Source organism: Lolium rigidum, chromosome 3 (genome assembly GCF_022539505.1).
Source record: "Lolium rigidum isolate FL_2022 chromosome 3, APGP_CSIRO_Lrig_0.1, whole genome shotgun sequence".
Taxonomy (NCBI): domain Eukaryota; kingdom Viridiplantae; phylum Streptophyta; class Magnoliopsida; order Poales; family Poaceae; genus Lolium; species Lolium rigidum.
In genome coordinates this window covers 325297411-325303400 of record NC_061510.1, presented here as the reverse complement: position 1 = coordinate 325303400, position 5990 = coordinate 325297411, and the positions used below count along the sequence as shown (strand labels likewise).

Sequence of the window (5990 nt, the reverse complement as noted above, 5' to 3'; positions counted from 1 at the left end):
GTTTGTCGAGTCGCTGGTGAACCGAATGCCATCTGGTGGCATGGTCAGGTTAGGTCGCCAAGAACACGTTATCTGATCTTGAGCCCAACCTAGGAAACGTTTCATGTGACTCCTGTATACCGATAGTGCTGTTAGTGATATTTATACCCAACGTTTAACAATCTATTTTCTGAAAAGTGAGGTTAACTCGTTGTATCACAATAAGCTAGCCTACGCGTGCATGCGGTGATGCTAGCTTTGCTTGTCTCATGTAGTACCTTTTGCAAATTGATTACACATGCTTGGTTATAGTTTCATTCCGTAGAATTAGAGGATGTATTCTCTGTGGTGTTTTACACTTCTGTACACATGCTTAGCGATAGTGTAATTTACTAGATTCAATTATTGCCTTGCCGGTGAGTCTTCTGCTAATTAGCTTGTTGGTTATTATCAATAGATCTTATCAAGTTATTTTATTGTTTGTTACGGATGAGTAGTTTAATTCAGCAAATAATTCTTCTGTTGAATTTGTTGATTAGCATATCACTGACAGCTGTTACACTAACTAGCAAAAGATCGGCGCGGCGGCACGCCGCGCCGGTGCAGCTGATGTTGTTTTCGGTGAAAAAATGATACACTACTTAAATTATACTAATATATGTATAATAAATTGAATTAACAAAAATGGATGGGCTAGTAAATACCTTTGGGCTTCTACGGTGCCTAAAATAATTGTGGTTACTGTTTTGGCCCATGCAAAATAGGTGGTTCGGTGCCCATGCATATACATCTTTCGTATATGTGATCAGCATTAAGAAATCTATGCATATGTTTTATGGTTAATAGACTGCCAGATTGCAGCAGTTTCAAAATCAGAGTCTCTGAATGTGAGAACTAAAATGACGCATATAATATAGGCAGACATTGCAGGAGTTTAAAAATTATTGTCTCCAAACACCTACTTGAACTAAGATGAGACATATAATATAAGCAGGGATACTTAGATGGACAAGGTCATCCACACTGGATTATACGGAGAATATGCCGGTTCAGTGGACTGGGCCAGACAACAACATTACATGGTTTAACTGGACCATACATTTTCCTACTGGCCTGAAACAAATGACGCCGATAGAGGTTCGTGCAAGTTTGTAGATTGGCTTGAGATAAACAATAGAGGGGATAGATCATCTGCAATTCTAATCTGAATTGTTGTTGATGCGCAGAGCCGCCCCCGCTGATGGGCATAGAATATGTTCCATTGATGGGCTCTAAGCAAGACATCCTTAAATAAATCAGTGTAAATTGCCCCTCTAACCTGCGTGCAAGTGAATCCATTAGGTTCGGAGATAGATACACATATGGAAACAGAAAAGCATGGGGAAGACCGACTTTTAGCAGAAATTCATGAATAGTTTAGAGCACTACGTTTAGCCCTGCAAAATAAAAACTGATTGAGTTTTTAATTCAGTCTTGTTTCTCTAAAAACTACTAATATATACTGCGGCATGCAAAGCAAACATGATATTATTACCTAGAGCCTACAACTGAAGAACTCTAAATGCTTAATTCTATGCCAATCACTTTGCAAGACAATAATATGCTTGCATCATTCACCAAACGACGTGAAAGCTTATCACTTGTGGGATGGACCGGGAGATTACTCATCTTGCTAGAGTGGTTTGTACAAAAGCTAGATGTCTTTGACACCACTTGAAATAACCTTGGACCTTGTCTATGGACAAAAACTGATTTCAAAGCTTCTCTTTGGCGGAGATGTTGGCACTTACAAAATAGCTCTTATCTTGGTGACACGAAATGCAGAATTGAATAATTGGCCCCGTTTCTGGAATGATACTTAGCCTTGTTTTCAGGAACGTAAAACATTGAACAAAGACTCGCATAATAAGGAAAAAAAGGCCATTGTTTTCGTCGACAATGAATTTTATAAACAACAAAAATAAATAAAGGAATCTTGGAGGAAAGCTCATGAAGGATGGAATAAGCTTGCAGCTATTCTATTGAAGGATATTGTGAAGCCTGGTAACTGTCCTTAGAGATGACAATGGTAGAACAATCTTGTCAGCATGGTGAGTTATTGATCATCGTCGGGAGCGAACTAAATCTATCATTGCTATTGTTGTTAAACCAGTCCACATGGAATCAGATTGGGGTGCTGTGGTACATGAACTGACCGCAAGGGGAGAAGCAAATCTGCAATCATATGCAGAGGCTGGGGCTTCCCCATTTCGAAAAAAATAATCTGAAACCCTAGACATTATCTCTGAAACTCTGACAACAGTCTGAATTCAGAAGGAGAGACACCTTGATGACGGCCAGCAAAATATGGATCACTCATAAAATTAGCAGCCTAGTCCAACAACACGCACCAGGGGGGGGGGGGGGGGGGATCTTTTTATATCCAAAAGCAACACCCAAGTAACCTGAGCAAAGAAGCAGAAAAGAGGAAAGAGGAAAACTTACCGGCAAGATGACGACGCAAATCGAACCCCGACCAAAGAAAACCCAGGTCACAATGCAGTGCAACACCTTGCAAAGCAAATCCCGATCGCCCAAATCCGCGACACTTTACGCAAGGAACATCAGATTATTAGGCAAAAAAAGAAGAAGAGCCAGAGACAGTCCTCATCGTTTCCACTACGGGCCACAAGAGATAATATCCAACAAAACCTTCACAATCCTATGGATCAAAAACATCTAATCGCATAATTAAAGCAAATTTTTATTGACAATGAAAGCTAGAGTAACTAAATTTGAGAAGCTAACTCAAACATGTTGATGCAGTAAGAGTGAGAAAATGAAAGTTTGGAGATAACATAGGCTGCAAGTTAGTGTAAGCTGAAAAAATACACTACATGTCATTTTCTATCATTTGTATCATGCATTATAATTTACACCTTTGTGGAGAATACTTGAGAGCAAGAAAATACGCACACAATGTGCCAATCATTTAGACAACAGAAATGAACCCCAAAATAATAGTAAGAAGCAATATAAGTATAGATGCCAACTCTTTTAGCTAATGATTTATTGAAAGAAAAATGATATGGAGGGTAAGCAACATAGATATTTCAATAAAAAACAAAACAAAGACCTAACCTTGATAGCATTCTTGCACCAAGAATTTTCACTGATAAACTGTGGTGAAGTCTGTCACTGTCTCACGAAGTGGTCAGATAACTTGAAACTCCTCTAAATCAAAGATGGTAACAACAACTCATACAATCCTGCAAGGGCGATCATCAATTCCTTAACTCCTGGGATGCAAATCTAGTAAGAAAATATGGCAGAATCATGTAAGGCACATAATAGCTCAATACTGTTTTATGAGCATCAGAAAATTATCCCAAATCCGATGTATAAAAGATGTACTGCTTTGATACCTTAAATTTCATATGATATCAGAAATGGTGGTAAGTGTATCTTGCAGAACACAAGAAAGAACAAAATCTGGAATATATTGAAATAGTCACTTGTGATCTGAGCAAAGAACATGTAAAGTTGAGCATAGAACAACACATGTCGTGCCTAGCATTATATAATGAAAGGATATAAAATGAAGATGAAAAGTAATTTCATCTTGGTTTGTCACAATTAACTGTAGCAAAGATAAAAATGGAAAAAGTTAAAACAAATAAAAAGGCTTTACGAAGATAAGGTGACAATTCTCGTAGAATAAATTTTGGTAGAGTATAAGAGAGCTAAGTTAGTTTTCCATTTCGCTTATAATGTTAGATACACCGTCTTTCTAATTAAAATGATTTCTCTGTCTATTTTCTGTAGCCTTCAGTAACAAATAAAGTCAGGTAGTAAGAATCTGATGGTATGCTAGTGCCCTGTTTACAGCTGGTACAAACAATTACCGGTGCTAAAAGGAACTCCTAAAGTGCTAATTAAGTGGCATGGTAAAATTATTAATAAAGGTCGTTGCGAAAGAGTATTTGGACTGAAACCTGATTATCTTGTTCAGCATGGTTCTACACTCTGCATTTAATAGTATAAGGCAAAGTATGGACAGATGGTCCTGCTAAAAAGCCTGAAGATGGTGTCCCTGGGATACAGTTTTATCCTGAATATGAGCATAAAATACTGAAGTTCGCCTATTTACTTGACTATTGAATACTGATTATGTGTACATGAGTGCCTTATGTCTTCTTTTCAGATTGAACATGGTTCAGTTAGTCTTTTCGTTGTTTGCCACTTCACAGAGCCAAGCGTAACAGTTTTCTTCGTTCCCAGCAGGAGCAGAGGCCAAGTATACTTTAAAATTCAGAGATGTGCAAATGCATCAATATAGAGAAGAGGTAGTTACTTGTTCTACTTCGGTTTCTTATGGTTCCGGAGGTTCAAGCCCCTCTTCAGCGCTGGCCCGTGCTGCCGCCCATCAAGACCATAGGCCATAGCGTGACTGCACCTCCGGCCGACCGCGATGATCCACCAGCGCAAACCACTTGTGCGCTGGCCGCCCCAAAAAATCAAGAAGCAGCAGCACGCGCTGCCTTGCTCGGCCTGACTTACTTGATCGAACTGAAAAAAAAATTGAAGAGGGAAAATCAGATTGAGGGGAAGTAGGAAAGGCAGGCAGATGAACTTGTCACCTGAACGCAGGTGGTTGCCGGATCGCCACCACGCTCGTGCTCCATCGCCCCAAATCTTTTGTGGCTGGCCGGATCTGAAGGCATCGACGCCAGTGCTCCATGGCAGACGAAAACTTGGTGTGGCAGATTGCCGCGCCGTTCCTGACGTCTTGGTATTGCCAGCGATGCTCATGGATCCGGCCTCTCCTTTTCGTTCTAGTGGTGAAAAGATTGCAGCGTCCGCTAGGTGAAGTGAAGTCGCAGGAGTAGCGGTGGCTATAGGATGAAGCAAATACGGAGGAGGCCATACCCGCGCACGGAATCCTGGACCGGCTGCTGGCCTCCTCCGTCCGAAAATCGCCGTGGCTGCCGGCCTTCCCGAGCTCCGCTGAGCCGCTCAGAAGCACCGACACCTCGTTCGCATCCTCTGTGCCAAGCAGAGCAAGCCGGGAGGCATCCCACCAGGGAAGAAGGCGACGGGGACGTGCCTCGCCGGAGGGCCGCCGTGTAGAACGCCAGAGGAGGAAAAGGAGGACGGCGCGACCAGCCCTGAGCCGGAGAAGATGGGGCAGTGGAGAAGAAAAAAGATAGAGAGAGCGTGGGGAGGAATCGAGGACGGGACGGTCAGACGACCTCTCTAGAAAAAATCAAGTGGTTCACTAAAATGCTACATCCACCCATGATGAAAGAAAGCCCAGCCCAGAATAAAGAAAAGTATAAACAAAAAATGCAAGAGAATGCCCGAAGTGCACACAAATAATTACAGTGGGGAATCTACCCCTGAATCATGTACGTGTCAACCTGCCGTTAATCCCAAAAATAAATCAAAATTGTGAGAAAAAAGAATCTTGTTACCAAATTAGTATAGTATATATGCCATGCTATTTATCAACGTCACCTTACTTAGTTAATTTATGCTTGTTGGATTTTAGATATTGCTCCCATCGCATGTGCAATTTATTTCAATCTGGATCATTTATATAACTAGTAGCATGTAGTTTGTTTGCACATTGCATTTTAAATCTATGCCATCTATGCATGTTCGCTCAATATGTTTTCTAAAATATTTTGTTACTTAATATGGGGCGTTCACTATTCCCTAAGCCTTAGTTACCCAAACCCTGGATGAGCCATTCTAGTCTCTTCCTTCTACCCCATATATGTCCAATGACCGACACGATACTTTTTATTTGGATCTTTCTATTTGGATTTTATCGATGTTTAGTTGAAGTTATGTTTATTTGTGGTCATCGTTATGACGAGTAGGTAGTGACAGGAACAGGTCGAATCAAGGCTACGAAGCAGGGTTTTTCGACGACAACAAATGCATGACCTCTCGTCATATTTATCCCAGATTTACAACTTGCATGTTATTTTATGTTTTACAAATATATGTTATTTTATTCCAGTAGC

At 40.8% G+C, this 5990-nt stretch overlaps 1 long non-coding RNA gene across 6 annotated transcripts; it reads right to left on the bottom strand.

Moving 5' to 3' along the window:
• Positions 1–874: 874 nt before the first annotated feature.
• On the bottom strand, positions 875–5164 carry LOC124703835. 6 transcript variants are annotated; one of them, XR_007003341.1, is made up of 5 exons: positions 4888–5164; positions 3100–4793; positions 2464–2566; positions 1372–1415; positions 875–1297 (listed from the first exon to the last, which is right to left on the bottom strand). It is a non-coding gene; the product is annotated as an uncharacterized LOC124703835 (long non-coding RNA). The 6 variants fall into 6 exon arrangements; XR_007003340.1 differs by lacking the exon at positions 1372–1415 and having other exon boundaries at positions 3100–3270; positions 3384–4793; XR_007003337.1 differs by lacking the exon at positions 1372–1415 and having other exon boundaries at positions 3100–3270; positions 4313–4793.
• Between the last annotated feature and the right edge of the window lie 826 nt (positions 5165–5990).